Source organism: Anas acuta, chromosome 7 (genome assembly GCF_963932015.1).
Source record: "Anas acuta chromosome 7, bAnaAcu1.1, whole genome shotgun sequence".
Taxonomy (NCBI): Eukaryota; Metazoa; Chordata; class Aves; order Anseriformes; family Anatidae; genus Anas; species Anas acuta.
This window is the reverse complement of record NC_088985.1, coordinates 1729204-1745832: the sequence shown is the minus strand read 5'-3', so window position 1 is coordinate 1745832 and position 16629 is coordinate 1729204.

Here is a 16629-nt window from a genome sequence, read left to right as displayed (position 1 = left end):
TGTGATACCAGGTAACGTGTCAGCCGGCAAGGCAAGAGGTTTTGAATAAAAATGTAGATCACGGAGATGGCATCATGAGAGGTCACCTAAAGCTAAGGTCAACAGAGCAGCCCCATCCTAAAATAAGGTGTGAGTAGCTTCAATGCCTCTTGTTGCTCGGGCTGCGCACACCAGTCCCACACTGCTGCCTGGGAAACAGATGGGGAGCAGGGGACTTCACATGGCTTTACCAAGCACCACTGCAAGTGCAGCGACTTCGCTGTCAGACCTCCTGGCAATTGTTTTCTTTGCTGCACTTGCTTTGCTGCGACACTGCTGTCATGGCACATTCCAGTCATGGGCTAAGAGCAATTATTTCTGCAGCAGTAATTTGATTTCAGAGCTTCACCTGCCATGATATCACTACTGAATGTGCTTCCTTGGTGCAAGAGTGATGTGTAAGGCATTACAAATCATAATACAGTTTTTTTTTTTCTTTCTCTCTCTCTCTCCCTCTTCCTCTCCCCCTTTCACTGTAAAATGCCAAATCAGGTTTTCTGCTCTCACCTTACAGCATAGACACTGCTATTCCTGATATACAGGAGATTCACTCTGTGCATGACAGAGGATTCCTTCTACAAGTTTCTTTCCTTTTTAAAGGCCAGGAGGGGTTGTCCTGTTCCCTCAACAGGTCTTTGTGAAGGCAATGGATGACTACCAGGTGGCATGGTTGCTGTCTGTCCCCAGAGACATCCGCAAAAAGTGAAGGCAGGGCTTGTGGCTGGGTTGGGCTTAAATACACAGCAATAATAACACAGGGCTAATAATAATAGTATTTTAGGTGAGTGCTAAAACACAGGAAAGCTGTTTTTAACTGAGTGTGGCATAGTATTTTTGAAACAGGATGTTTGATGTAAATTTTGTGAGAATAATTCATATTTGATACGTAGATGAATACAGATGTAATTTGGATGGAACGCACAGGCCGTTTAGAAATGGAAATCTCATTATCCTAGCAGTAATTCAGGACTATCAGAGCAAAGCTTATGATCTGTAATCAGTAAGACAGTATTAGCATATCAGAGTTAATTGCAATAAAGTAAAAGATGCTGATTAAAGAACATTTTTCTCCATGTAAGAGTTTCTAAATCCTATATGCAACAGCACCAGTGGGCCAAACCTAGCCTCTGATTTGTTGAACCCTTCACCTTGCTGAGTAAAGGAGAGAAAAGGTGGTTTTGCTTCCTGTCAGGCTGGCCCTGTCCAGCAGAGTGAGTACACAGGCAGCCCTTTGCACTCACTTGGTTTCCTGGGCCTGTCCGTGGCAGCATGCAAGCATCCTTTCACAGAGGGTCAGTTTGCAAGACCAAGCTTTTATGTGTGTAAAAACACCTCATGCAAGAGAACGGGCAATCATTGCAGCAGTGAAATAAGCACCTAGATAGGAAGCTTTAAAAAAGTCAGCTTTCTGTTTTGTGGTTTCTTGTTTGTTTGTTTGGTTGGTTGGTTAGTTTTGTTTTGTTTTTTAGATATGGCTCTACCATTTGCAGGAGCAGAGCACAGAGCATCCCCACTGCACAGACCTGTGTTCGGTAGGAACATATCACTTGTGGTGTAAGCCCAAATTCAGTCTTTGCTGCATTACTTATAAAGGGAAAAACACCATGATTATTTAAACTCCTTTTCATTACCTTTGGAGCTAGGAGGACAGAGGCTAAAACCATGGGTGAAAATGCACATCTCTTCCTGATAATGTGACAAAACCCCAGGTGCAAGAAACAGAAAGGCTCGGCCCTGCTCTTAGATGGATGCACTTAGTCCCCAGGGCATCTCACGTGTTTCTTCCCTACTGAGCTGTAGAAATAGTGACACCTAGCAGGGCAGCAGCCAGCTGCAAGGGCAAGGGATGGAGCAGCCACAGGGCTGTAAAACTGAGACCAGTGCCGTCCCTCCAGCATCCTCCTTTCAAATCCACAATGTCACAAGCTTAAATTTGCAACAAGTGCTGCTTGAGGAGTTACCACAGAGTATTTTTTGTTGAGGGATTTCTTGAAACAGCAAAAATCCCATGGCTTGCTGTAGCTGAGCAAACCAAGCTACCAGGGCAACTATGAGAAGTTCCCATGACAGTGTTCCCACATCGCCCAATTGAGGAACTCAGAAAAATATTGTTACCAGTAGCTGGCTTCAAGGACAAGGTCTATGTGACTGCTAAACACAAGGGGTTGTTTTCTTGCAGGTGGGGTTGTTTTCTTGCAGTTGTTTGTCTGAGTGCTTTTGACCAATAATCTTGTGTGAAACACTGTCCACCCCTGTTAAGTTCTCTATAAAAGTTGGGCTATTCGGGCAATAAAATGGAGCATGATCTGACTCTGCTGGTGTCTGTCGTGCTTTCGGCCGTGCTTCCTGCAACATATGGCGCCCGAACAGGCTGAGACCTGAACAGGGCCTGAACAGGACATCGCAGTGGGAGACCTGAACAGGACCTGAACAGACATCGCACCGGAGCAGGACATCGCAGCACCGGAGCAGACATCGCAGCCGAGCACGGACATCGCAGCGGCGCCGGGGCAAACATCGCAGCGCAGCGGGACACCAGCGGCGCCGGCACATCCGAACGCAGGTAGACCAGGAGACCAGCGGCGCCGGGACCGGCGGCGCTGGGACCAGCGGCGCCGCGATCTCGCCGCGCCGTCGGGACTTCGGAGCGCCCATCCGACCGGCGCTTGAGCAGACCGGACACCGGCCCGGACACACGGTACACAGGCCTCACGGTGAGACGCGGTACTCCCGCTGAGAGACGCGTGAAAACGGTGGGAAACGGGGTTTCGCGGCGGGACGTGGAATTGCGGAGGGCCGCGGGAAATAGAGTTGCGGCGAGACGTGGAATTGCGGAGGGCCGCGGGACATTGACGTGATCACGGTGTGATACGGGACATCCGAGATCGAGTTGCTACGGGAGACCAGAGGCATCAGTGGACAACGGCAGCCGACCCTCACCGTGTGGCGAGTCGGCACAGAGCAGAGGGGCGGACATCAGGACCCTGCAGCCTGTCTGACGTAACCATGGAGGCAGCGGCGGCTGTGCTGCTTCTCTTTGGCATTCTTTTTATAAGAGGTTTATCTTGCAATGCAAAAAGGACTATTCGTCCCCAGATCGGTGTTATAACTTGGTTTCTGGATAACATTCCGTGGGGTTGCCTCATTCTACGGACTATTAATGACGATTTAGCTCTATTGCAGGGCAGGAGTGCAGAGACGCAGATTACACTGCCAAATGACCACCGGCAGGCTCGTTCACAAACAGCTTCTAGGATTGCAGCTGGCACTGCCTGCAGCCATATAGCAGACGTTACACTCTCTTTCCTAACTAGTAATCATGTGTCTCATCCATTTGTGGTGAATGGTCAGTGGCAAAAAGAAAAGGGGGAGAGTAAGGGGCGGCAAAGACACAAACGGTACCAGGAGGATGCCACTGACACTAACAGCACGGGTAATAGGAGTAGCATAAGTGACATAGGTGCAGGGCGGCGGCAGGCACTGCCGCACTGTGGGGCATTCTGCCTGCTGCTCGCCCTCACCTGCCTGTGCACTGCTGCCGACAGTGCTAGAGCAAAATGTGAAGACTGCTCAGACGGCAGTGATGAGAGTGCTTGTGTGAAGAAGACGTGTGCTGAATCTGACTTTGTGTGCAACAGTGGTCAGTGTGTGCCAAACAGATGGCAGTGTGATGGGGATCCGGACTGTGAAAATGGGTCTGATGAGAGTGCTGATCTGTGTCATATGAGAACATGTCGGGTAAATGAAATCAGCTGTGGTCCTCAGTCAACCCAGTGTATCCTGGTGTCCTGGAAATGTAATGGTGAAAAAGACTGTAACAGAGATCCTGATTGCAAGGATGGAAGTGATGAAATTAACTGCCCTTCTCAGACCTGCAGGTCAGACCAGTTCAGATGTGAAGATGGGAACTGTGTCCACGGAAGAAGGCAGTGCAGTGGTGTGAGAGACTGTCTGGATGGCACTGATGAAGCAAACTGTAACGATGTTATTCAGTGCTCAGGACCTGGCAAATTCAAGTGCAGAAGTGGAGAATGCATAGATATCAATAAAGTGTGTAACCAGCAGAGAGACTGCAAGGACTGGGGTGATGAGCCCCTAAAGGAATGCAACATAAATGAATGTGACTGTCCAGCTGGGTTTGAGTTTGTAGAAAAGAGAAACTGTGGAATTGATGAATGTCAAAACCCTGGTATCTGTAGTCAAATCTGTATCAACCTGAAAGGTGGCTACAAATGTGAACGTAGCCGTGGCTATCAGATGAATCCTGCTACAGGAACTGGGAAAGGGCCATACCGGTACAAAAACACAAATAACACCTGTGATTACAATGACGCTGCTAAGCAGGGTTTAGGAGTTTATAGCATGGAGACAAGGGGTAACAACTACAGTGTTTGGAACAATTGTACAGCTTTGGCCTTGCCTCCTGATGTGCTTCTGATTTGTGGGGATGGGGCCTGGCAAGGCATCCCTGCAAATGCTGTCAGATGTCCATGTTACTTAGATAAACTCATTGTATTTGCTCCTAGCTTGCTACAGTGGCGTGAGATCACCAGACATAAATGGGCATTGCTTGCATCGGATTGCAATGATAATGTTGAATTGTGTGGGGTTGCAGCTAGAGCGGCATTAGCAATTTCAGTGCCTGGAGTGGCATCTGCGGCCGCACGTAACAACTTAGAAAAATTGGAATGCTGGGCCGAGAGGCAAGCCTATGCCACGACAGAGATACTTGAGGAGATGTTACCAGATCAAAATAGTCTGCGACATCTGCTTTTACAGGATCAAGCTGCTATTGACATCTTGCTTTTGGCTCAAAGGAATGGGTGTGAGGACTTTAAGGGAATGTACTGTTTAAACCTTTCTGATCATAATGAGTCAATTCACAAATCCATTACTTTCCTGAAAGAGCATATGAGAAAGATTCAGTATGGTATCAATCCTTTCAATCAATGGTTCACTGACTTGTTTGAAACAAGGTGTAGATGGTTGCTGGGTTTAGTCACAAGGGGATTAAGAATTTGGTTTATGGTGGTGGTAATCATCGTTGTGTGTTGTAAGTATAGCTAAAGAGTCACTTGTAAAACTGCTGTGTCGGGCTTGGTTTGCTCAAAAGAAGAAGGGGGAATTGTTGAGGGATTTCTTGAAACAGCAAAAATCCCATGGCTTGCTGTAGCTGAGCAAACCAAGCTACCAGGGCAACTATGAGAAGTTCCCATGACAGTGTTCCCACATCGCCCAATTGAGGAACTCAGAAAAATATTGTTACCAGTAGCTGGCTTCAAGGACAAGGTCTATGTGACTGCTAAACACAAGGGGTTGTTTTCTTGCAGGTGGGGTTGTTTTCTTGCAGTTGTTTGTCTGAGTGCTTTTGACCAATAATCTTGTGTGAAACACTGTCCACCCCTGTTAAGTTCTCTATAAAAGTTGGGCTATTCGGGCAATAAAATGGAGCATGATCTGACTCTGCTGGTGTCTGTCGTGCTTTCGGCCGTGCTTCCTGCAACAATTTTTGATAGGCGCATTTGCAAAAAGCATCATTAATGTTTATCCTTTGTAAAGATGCATTGCTACAGGCCACGTGCTGCAGTCAGGACAGTATTGCTTATATCCCTGCAAAATGTCCGGGGATCAAACAGTTCATTCTAGATTATTATTTAAGATTTGGACCAGGATCATGCATGGAACAGTCTCTTTTACAGAATCACGGTGTCACCAAAGTGCTGGACCTCATGGGGTCTCTACCCCACGTCCTGCTCACAGGAGTTAGCTCCAGCCCTGACCTGCTTGGCATCAGCAAAGCCCAGGACACATCAATTTCTGTTGGAAAATGTTGCAACTTTCCCCTTATATATGGTGAACTTGTTTTTTCCCTTACAAAGGCACTTCTCTGGCTTATTTTAAAACCCACTGATCCTGAGACGTCAACAGCTTTATTATCTCCATGCCTGAGGGCTGTTCCTGCAACAAGTGTGACAGAGAACAGCTAAGTGCTGGAATTCGGAGAGCCAAGTTCACAGTTGCAAAAATTTCCTTCCAAACTATGTACCAATAAAAGCACATCTTTTCCTTGCCCTGGATAGGAAGCCTCAGTAGGAGCTCAATGTGTTGTTTTGTTGGTTTTTTTTTCTGATGCCTTTTGAAGCATTTCTTGGATACTGTCTGAGCTGGTCTCTGGGTCTTCTTCTGCCCGGCACTCAGACCTCCGACCCACCGCTCATCCACATCTGAGGATGCAGCTCCCACTGCGATGGCATGCCCCAGCACCACTCCTTACCATTGGGATCAAGGAGGTCTCAGGATAAATCTGTGTATTGAACTGGCATCTGTCCTGAAGTTCTCCTTTGGGAAGTTTGGTGGGTTCTGGCCTGGCACTCCTGCGAGGTCGCCGTGCCACAGTGCTCTCTCTCAGCTGATTCACCCAATTCGTCTCCTCAGAATACTTCTGGCAATGACGAAGTATTTTTCAGTGTTGGTCTGCTTTGCTGATGCCTTCAGTTCAAGTACAAGGACTTCAGTACCAGCTCTGTCATCAGAGATCTACAGCTATATCTAGAAAATGGCTTAGAACAGATCCCTTTCTCCTCCCCTTCGAATACAGAACTGTATATGGGTAAGATAGTCATTTCCATGGAGAACAAAGAACAAACTGAAGCAATTCTGCTGACTCCTAATGTCTCCTTTCTGTCTCCAGAAATAGCTCACATTTTTGTTTCCAAATCAATTGAGAAAGGGTAATTGGAAATTGGAAATGGCAATTTGTCATTCCTGGGTGACACAAGTGTATCTAGTTTGTGGAGGAATGGCCATACAGCGCCAGACGGGAAGGCTCATACATCTACGCCAGCGTAAAACTGCTGCAGTGAGACTTTCCCAGCACCACGCACGGTGCCACAGGGCTTCTCTGTGTCTCAGGTTCTCTTTGTGCTTAACAGCCCATGATTATTTTCATCTAAAAATAACACACTCTAAGGTCCTGGAAGAATTAAGCAGCTTTCCCATGCCAAGAAGAAGCGCTGACTTTCTGTGTCAGTTCAAAGTTATTCTTGGTAATGAATTAGCCCTTGTTCAGACCACACGTACTTTAATGGGCTCCTTGACTCTACCTGCCTTGCTCACAGCAGCTTCAGGAGCCAAGTGCCAATATCCACACAGGAGTCAAACGCTGCAGGGCAGACAGCTTTCATCTGGGAAATAAAGCCTATCAGCACTGCAAAGCTATCCAAGAGGAAGTCTCTAACACCAGCTGACATAATCAAAGCTTTTGCAAAGTGTGTTTTTCTTACGCAGAATATGAGGGGGCTTAAAATCACTATTATAGTAATGTGATAGTTTCAAATTCAAAAATCATTTCTGCACATTAAATGAACTAGTAAGAAAATACTTGTGCATTAGCAGGAAGATTTGTGATGGCTACAGAAGCTACAAAAGCATACTGAGGCTGCCAGCTTTGGTGTGACCAGAAAAGCCCCGGCAGGATTTTTACTCATGCAGTATGCAAGTGTTCTCTTCTGTGTTTACTAATCAGAGTGAAAGCACAATGACATCAGAGGGAGCAGCTTGACTTTAAATTGTCCATGAGACAACCAAATGCTTTGCCTGAGTACAGCTGACTTATTTTTCAAATATAACCCGAGCACAATGTTGCAATGGAATTTTACATTAGGAAAAGTTTAAAGATAATTTGGGAGTTCAGGTGAGGTAAAGAAGGCAGACGTCACCATTCCAACAAGGTTGTTTAGTAAATTTGTTCTGCATAAACAGACAGAACTCTGTTTGTAGTAAGACATTCTCCTTTGACCTCCAAGTTGAGCTGGAATTTCTCAGTCCAAAATTATAGGGGAGCTAAAACAGAGTTGTTATAAAAGGAACAAGTTGCAACCTTTTCAGGGGGAATATTTTACAGTTAGCAACACGATCCAACTGCCACATTTGTTATTTTAATCTTATTCCAGCCTCATGATTTCCCCAAAATAGACTCACCCACTGGGAATGTCACATTCATCTTGATTCAGCTAATGAAACTCATACTTTTACATTGGACGGGATTAATTTTCCTATCCAGTTAATGCAACATGTGATCATTAAATATCTTCACCGTGCACATAGACATATATTTTCTGTGTCAGAAAGGGCCTCAACTGGCATTTTAAATTGCTGAAGGATAATTGTAGGTGGCTGTTTTTCATATAGATTAAGGAATTGCTTTTACTATGATAAATGGTTATCAGACTCCCTTTTAATACTAAATCAGTTTCCAAGTGAATTTATTCTATAGCCACAGGTCGGGGATCTATTGAAGAACAGTCTCAAGGTGTACATGTTAATGGAGTGAAACTATGTGACATCATATCATATAGTAAAAATGTTGAAACTTGCCAAATTATGGTTTTCAGTACTAGTATTTTGTATAACTAATGCTAAGGATCAGATCTAGCTGCATTTCAATAGCCTTATTTCATGTTTGTGTATGAAAATGTGCAGTCAGTGTCTTAGTAAAAGGGGATCCAGTGGCAAATATTTAAGCAAAGTAAATCATTATCCTGGCGTTTTAAATAAAAGTTTTTACAAAATATCAATATGCAGCCATGAGCTGTTGACATATCAAATGTGAAAATGAATTCCAGTGAGGGAAATCTGCCATAAAGAATAGATTCTACTCTGACATGAGTGAAGGAAACAGATGTTCAATCAGGATAAATGTGAAGAAAGGCAAAAGAAGTAGGAATTGCTGTTCTGCACAATATCATTTCCTCAGTCATAAAAGCAATGACTTAAAGCAACACCTTGCTGTTTGTGACACTGTAGCCTACTGAATCAACCAGCCAAAGGTGACAGCCTTCAACTAAAACACAATCATGTTCACAATCCCTGAAAGAAACCAAGAAGAAAAATGATTTTGACTATGTTATCAAGCATCTTTTCACCACGTACAGATTGTATATGTACAGGAGCATCCACAGAGATTTCTTTCCTTGACCATGTCGGTATCAACAAAGGAAAACTTTCCCAGAACATTATTTTTGCCTTGTATGCATTCTGAGTAATTACCAAAGGAAATATCTTCTTTTTTTCACTTTTTTTTATATATTTATCTCGAAAAAGCATAAATTTTTAAGGCCACTGGTGTTTCACTAGGCAGACAGAGATGAAGCTCCCTCACCTCACTGGGGACCTGCCCCAGGGCTGCTCCCCACTTTGGGACAAGGTTTTCCCAAATCCAGCCCGAGCCCCCTGGAGCTGCGATCACCTGTCATGGCCAAGAAGAGCTTGGCTCTGACCTCTGCAATGCAACAGGAGCCTGAAAAAGGTGACATGTCCCCAGGGTGTTCTTGAGTAATTCTTTTTTTTCCTTTTGCATTTGAGTGGATTCTTTATAAATGTATAAACAAAATAGGATGACTTTTATTGCTTTTATCTTTCAGCACACAACTCAGAAAGCATTCCTTATACATTAGCACTATTTCTCTACCCTTCTTCTCTTTAGCCCCATGCCCTGAGCACCTTTATTGTATTGTGCAGTACTTTTCAACACTGCATAAAGAACAGCAAATGAATTTACCTTAATTAATAGTAAATCCAACCTTCAACGTCCTTCTCCTTTATCCAAGCTAAAAGCATTATTGACACGAACTGATTTTGAGGGGAAAACAGAGAAAAGTTTTTAATTTGTTACAATAGACTTCAATAGGGAAGTTAAGGATTTTCTAGACAAAAGACTAAGACTCAGCTAACCCCAGCTGAATGCCTCTTTCTGTTCATTTTCCTTTTGTGTTGCAACTGCTAATGGTGCTAAAAGAAAGGCCCCTATGACCGATGTGCCAGCTCATTCACATAATTGAAATCAATGCTCTGAAATGCAGTCAGCATCAGCTGAGCTCTGGGCAAAGCTGCAAAGCAAATCAGCATCTTTCCTCAGCAAAGCTCTATTTGCCATCAGTCTCAGCCTGGTTTTGGATAGAGCAGAACATTTCCAAAAATGCGCATGGATTATATGGTTCGTTTGCAACCCACACTGCCTGGAAAACATCAAAACAGCTAAATACACAAGTACTAGAACTAAACAAACTGTGAACGTGGAAAACAGATTTGCAGTTTGAGTGTGAGCTGGGAAACAGGCTTGGATCTTGCCTTCATTTTAGGGAAAGTTCAGTTCTTGATTCAAATATGAGACCCACCAAATTTGCACACTTCCCCAGTGAGCTTGATTCATAGTGGCCCACCTGAAGTGTTTTGGAGAGGTGCCCTGTACTCTGAAGGATGGCAGCTCTGTGCACCCAGCTCCCACAGCCTCTCCTTGCAGCCCCTCCACCAGATTTATCAACAGTCATACAGATACAGACCGCCCTTGTTACTGTAATCCTGATGTACTTCTTACTATGCTGCAGACTTTGGGAGGACAGAGCGAGTATCTGTCTTCATTTTGGCTCTGAAGTGATCTAAGAATTAATTTGCTTCTCCTCTTGTGTGAGGGCATTGGCAAGTATAATAATCCCTCGGGTTTCCTAAAGCCTCATCATCTCTCAAATGTAGATGAGAGGAAAGCTAAACTTCACAAAATAAGGCAGTAAAAAGAAAAGTGAGCCAGCAGTGAGTTATTATTTCCCATGGGGAGGAAAAAAAAATAAAATAGAGGCTGAGTTAACTAGTCCAGGCTGGAAAGAGATTTTGAATGGAACTTAAATTACCTTGTAACTTCTTGAAGGCCATGAGAAATATCTGTAAAATGGCCTCCTTACATCCACTGGCAGGTAAAAGTTAAACTGGCATAGTTTTTCCTTTTGATAATGTAGGTGGTCATTGCTTTTTTTGAAGATTATACTATTTAGGAGAAGCAATGGAAAATGCAGAAGGAATTTAAAAATAGTATCATAAGGGCAATTTACTGCCTTATGATTGAGAAAAAATGCTACCAGAGTACATTTTATTTACTGAACCTATTAAAAAGGTGGTTTGGTCATGAAGAAAATCTGTCTTAGATGACTGTTGTAATTTTAGAAAGCTGCTGACCAGCCATGACTGTAGATCTGCTGAATACATTGGCAAATTGCCCCTGTCTCCAGTTCATCCAGGCTGATTTAACGAGATGTGGCTCCAAACGCAGTGTAGTACAGCTGGATTTGTTTCGCACTGATTCCTGATGCTGACTATACTAAAGCTCTTTCAAAGCTCTTCTGTCCCTCTTTTCATGCAGGGATGAATGGCACTGGGTAGGGAAAGTCACGCTATCGGCACTCACTATAACACCCCTGCTCTCTTGTCCAAGAAGCTTGGCTGTAAAAGTGTGCTGTGTGCTTCTTACCTGCCTTCTCTGGTTAGGAGCAGGAGAACAGGGCACAGGACCAAAGCATCCTGTCTTAGGTTGTTCAGTATCTGCTATCACAGGAAGGCAAAGTACCTCCTTCCTCTCACCAAGCTTGCTAAATTTATCTTGAGGTCAGGCAGGTCATTTACATTTACTTGTGCAAGGCCGGTCCCGAATTTGCCCCTTCCCAATGAGAAACCTCCTAACATTCAGCCCACATTTACTTGTGTCCAGCTTACATCCCCCAGCCCAGCCTCTCCTGAGATGGGCAACATCCCAGATGTGCAGCAATGTGAGTGTGGATGGCCAACACTCCTATACAGCTTTCCAGATGCAATCACAGCAGTCCCTGCTGTGGGTAGCATTAACCTTTCCCTATCTCTATTGCTAACGTTTCTTCTGACCTAGCTCAAGCTCGCATTTGCCATTACATGGCCACGCTGCAAGGATGGTTCCCAGCTGCCTGGAGATCAGCTGGTCTGTTCAAGCTTTTCTCCCCCTTATTATTTTTCATTTTAATAATAAAATAATATAATAAATATGGGTAAAAATGCAAAAAGAATAAAATAATCTAATAAAATTATTATAATTTTAATAATAAAATTATTATTTTGAGCTGATGAGCATATGGAAGAAATCCCCATTGTTTGCTACAAGAGCGCAATCTTTCACAGCTAAACTTCAGCCCACCTCCAGCTGGTTGTTCTCTGCACATGGGTCACTGCCAATCTTTGTGCTGCTAGCAAACTTCATTATTACAGTTGCCTTCTGTTTTGAAACTGATGGATCACTGGAAGTATTACATGTGACCAGGGCTACGACCAGTCTTTGAGAAGCCCACTGGTATCATTCCTTTGGGCTAGTAGCATAGTTTTAACAGTAATGCTCTTGGCCTGCCACCTGTACCATCTTCATTTTCTCTTCCTCAATAACTACCCTATATGATACCATACAAAAACTATAAAGCCAATAAAATATTTTTTTCATGTTATTCCATTTTGAATATATCTTAATTATTCTTTCCTTCAACATTTATTGAAAAACAGTCTACAGGGGCAGAAGATCTCATCCCCTAAAGTTGTGTTGACTTTTGCTTGAAATATACTTTTTCTGATTCCTAGGCATCCAAGGCCAAAACCAGTCTGAGAAATTACTAAAAAATGGTCCCACTGGATTACTTATTACACTTACCAATTCTTCCAGTATTCACTATTCTAACTAGTCCCTTGCCTTAAGTGAATAGTATCTTTAACGTTTTTTTCTGCCTTCTATTTGATGAAAATACAACCCAGAAATATACCTTTTATCTTTCATACCTTTTATATCAAGCATACATGTACATCTACATTGTGAAATTTCTCCTCTTGCTTATGTGTAAAAAGAAACTTTTATTTTGACTCTTTTGGAAAACCCAACTTGGCTGGGTTTTAAGTGTTTCTGAATTTATCTCTGCCTTTTTCAAACTCTGAGCCATTCCATGGCCTGAGTGTCTTTGCTATATGGGATCACACTGATCAAGAACTGGAAGGGCTTGACATGCTCCCGGAGGACAAGCCACATAATTATGGGTTTGCCATGCCGATCTAGTTGCCCACAGAGGGTGAAGCCACACTGCAAGACCAGAAAGTCTGCTTGAAACAAGGTCAAACCACTTATGATCCCAGAGGTTTCTATATTTTCTGGGAGAACAAGCCATGTGATGTACAGTCCCGTTGCGACACAGCTGTACAATCAAGCTCTTTAAGTAATGTAATGCCAGAAGAAAGAGACCTGAGCCATGATCCCAGGCATGTCATAACACTCCAGGGTTCAGAGAGCACTGTGCTCCCCATATGCGACCAAACCAGACTGATATCCCGATTGCTGGGCATGACTGAAAAAGCAGAGTGGCAAAAGGCCACAAGGACAGAGATGTAAGCACAGCTATAGAGATGTAGGCTGACTCCAGGTTAATTGAGGTCAAAACTGGCCTTGCCCATCAGCAAGCAGACTGTGGCTCCACCCTAATTATATGCCATTAAATGAAGCAGCCGTATGGAAAAGCAGGCCTCAGGGAGCTCTGGGGAAAGATTCTGATCCCAGCTTCAAGGAGATCATACTGTGAGCAGCTCTAAAGCAGCCACCCTTCACAATGAGAGTGAGGGAGTGGGAAGGTGATCTCCAGAACAAGCAGCCTGGTTGTAGACCTCCTGCTGACCACTGCTGACACATTGCAGTGCTGCAAGTCCCACACCGGAACGGCACACAATTCAGAGGGAATATCCCATCCCTTTCCATATGTACTTTGTCTTCACATGCATGGAAGACAAAGGACTCCCTGAGAAGAGAAATTGCCTCTGAAAAGCCCACACTCTCAAAAGAAGCAGAGAGGATCTGTTGGCGCCACCAGATTAAAGCAATTTTGCACTTAGGATACAAACACATGAGTCCATATTGATCACCACTCTGCTGACACAACTTTGCACTAGAGCAGGGACATGATCCGCCTAACAGGATCAGCAGCTTGGGTTTCTAGATGCTGCCATCTCACCCAGCAGCAGCAGAAACTCAGCTTTGCTTGCTGAGTACAAACACAAGCAGCTGCATGTGAGCCAGCAAAGATCACAAGAAAGAGGGTCACCCACCTCACTGGAGAAATAAAAGTATCTCAGTTATCACTGACATTAATGGAGTGCACAAGAAGCAGACAAAGGTAACGTGCCAGTGCCCCGTCTCTGAGTGTGAAGTCATGACCCAAATGCACGCTGAGCTGCTCCAAGCCAGCACCCTGCCTGCTCTGAGTCTTCACCCCATCACCTCATCTTTCTGACCCATTTTATGCCGGATCAAACTCGCCGTCATCTCATCTCTACTCTACCCTCATCTCATCTCATCTCATCTCTACCCTCATCTCTACCCCTGGTCACATCTTCTGTTCTGACCAAGAGCCAGAACGGTAACATACCTCCCGTAAATACCTGGGCTACTGCCTGTGCCTTGGCATCTGAGCCTAGCCCTGGCCAGCAGCCCCTCCACTGTCAACGAGAGCACAGCACATTCCCAGGGTTCATCTGGCTGAATAAGATAGAGTTGGGTTGTTTGGAGTATGCAGTGTGCTTCGATCTTGTTGAGTTTGCTTTCTGCCTTCAGAAGTTGAATTGATTCCATTACTTACAGAGAAGAAACAAATAGACACAGAAATGAATAGTGGGTATCTTTCTACTCTGAGCTATCTCTGCTGAAGCCTATGCAAACCTTGTTCTGAAGATGACACCCAATGGTGAGGGCAGAGTGCCCAAACAGCACCGCTTCCAGGACTGTGAAGCTTGAAAGTTGACAACAGCTTTTCTTCTCCTTAAAGCCATGGCTGGCAGCCAGCAGGAAGAGATTCTTTCTTCGAGATCCATTCCTCAAAATTAGTGAAGACAAAAGGACAGGTTGTACAAGAAAGAAAGAAGAACACAAAAGTAAGAGGCCAACATATTTTCCCCACTGGACTGTGTAATTAATAGTATCGGTTTTAAAAGTGCTATAAAGAAAGCTGAAATGGAGAACCAACCCTCACTTCTACAGCCGCAGGCAGTGAATTCTGTGCTATTTGAATTATCTGAATGTTCAGACTGGTAATGGGAACAGTTCCTTTGCTCCTAAAAAGAGCAGCTAATAACATACAGTTAAATGGGGACATATTAAAATATGCTTTCCCCAGCCTTTGGCTGCTTAAGAAATATATTGGCATTAATGGTAATTACAGGCCATCAAAGCACTGAGGAACAAGGCTTTATAAGGAACAAAGTGTTTTCAGAAAAGGTTAATGCATTAACTTACTCAGTTGCATTTTGAATACAGCTTGGTTTGGAAACTGATGTGCCTGTAAGGAAAATCCACAGCAGAAATAAGAAAATAATGCAGGTCAGTTCGTTGAAACTGATTTGACTGCACTACAAAAGAACAAAAAAATGCCAGGGAATGGAAATGTGACTTACAAATTAAACACCCACAGCATCATCATACTTGAACCTGTAAAGAAACAATGTGAGAAAGATGAAGAACAAAGGAGATAACAATTTGATACGGTTATAAAAGCATTTGGAGCAGGCATAATTATATATTTTTTCTTATTATTTAAACATATAAAAGACAAAGAAGGATCAAAAAGGGATATCACAATACTTATGGAGGATGAAAATGGTAACTTGGCTGCTATGGAAATGCTTTATCCAGAGTTTTGGGGTATGAACTGGAGCTGTTTTCAGGAGAGATGTGATAAAAAGCCTTGAAGGAAGAAAAGCAATATTTTCAGCACCCTTTCAGAAGGGGAAGTAGCTAGACGTGGCTTCTCATAGAACAAAATGGTATTGATAAGATTTTCCCGAACAGACACATAGAAAAAAAAATCATTTGAAAGACATCCAAAATGCACAACCAATAAATTAAATTAGATATTTCCAGAGGAACAGGAGTGATAGGAGCATGTTAGAGATCATGGTCAGGGGTAACTGTCTTCACTGTGAATTCAAGTCATAGAGTTCCCTTTCCAGAAAGGAAACTACCACCATATATTAGTTTTTATTTAATCACACTTGAAATTAACACTCTGTATTTTCAAACATCTAAGAGATCTAAAAACATAAGTGATGTTCCTCACTGGAACAGGTTGCTGAGAGAAGCTTCTAGGCATGCCCCATCCCTAGAAGTGCTCAAGGCCAGGCTGAGTGGGGCTTTGGGCAACCCGATCTAGTGGGAGGTGTCCCTGCCCATACTAGGGGTTTGGAATTAGATGACCTTTAAGGTCCCTTCCAACCCAAACCATTCTGTGATTTTATGAATCTATGAAAAGAGCTATACTAGACAAAATATCAAAACACTTTTATTTGTCCCACCGATTTTGATTACCACTGTGTTATACAGTAGGCATTTTTTTAATAACTAGTTATTAGCATCACCTTCTCACACAAAGTTACATTTTCCATGTTTAATCTGAGCCCTTTGCAACACATCTCCGTGACCAGTGAAATCATGGTTTGTTTATCTGCTGAATGTACTAGCAATTAAAACAGGGCACAGCGGTTGTTCCACCTTACTGGGGAGATCATCTTCTGAATCACCGTGAGATTGTTTGCCCTTTTTAGTATCCTTAGTGTAGCTTCAAAACAGCAGGAGCGTCTTGCTGATACACGTCATGATAGAAACCGGTATGAAGAACACTGGTGTAAATTAACATTGGGCATGAAAACACTCCTGAGAATATTTTTTAAATGACATAAAACTCTAGGAACTAATCATATTGCGTGTGGAACTGCAAACAT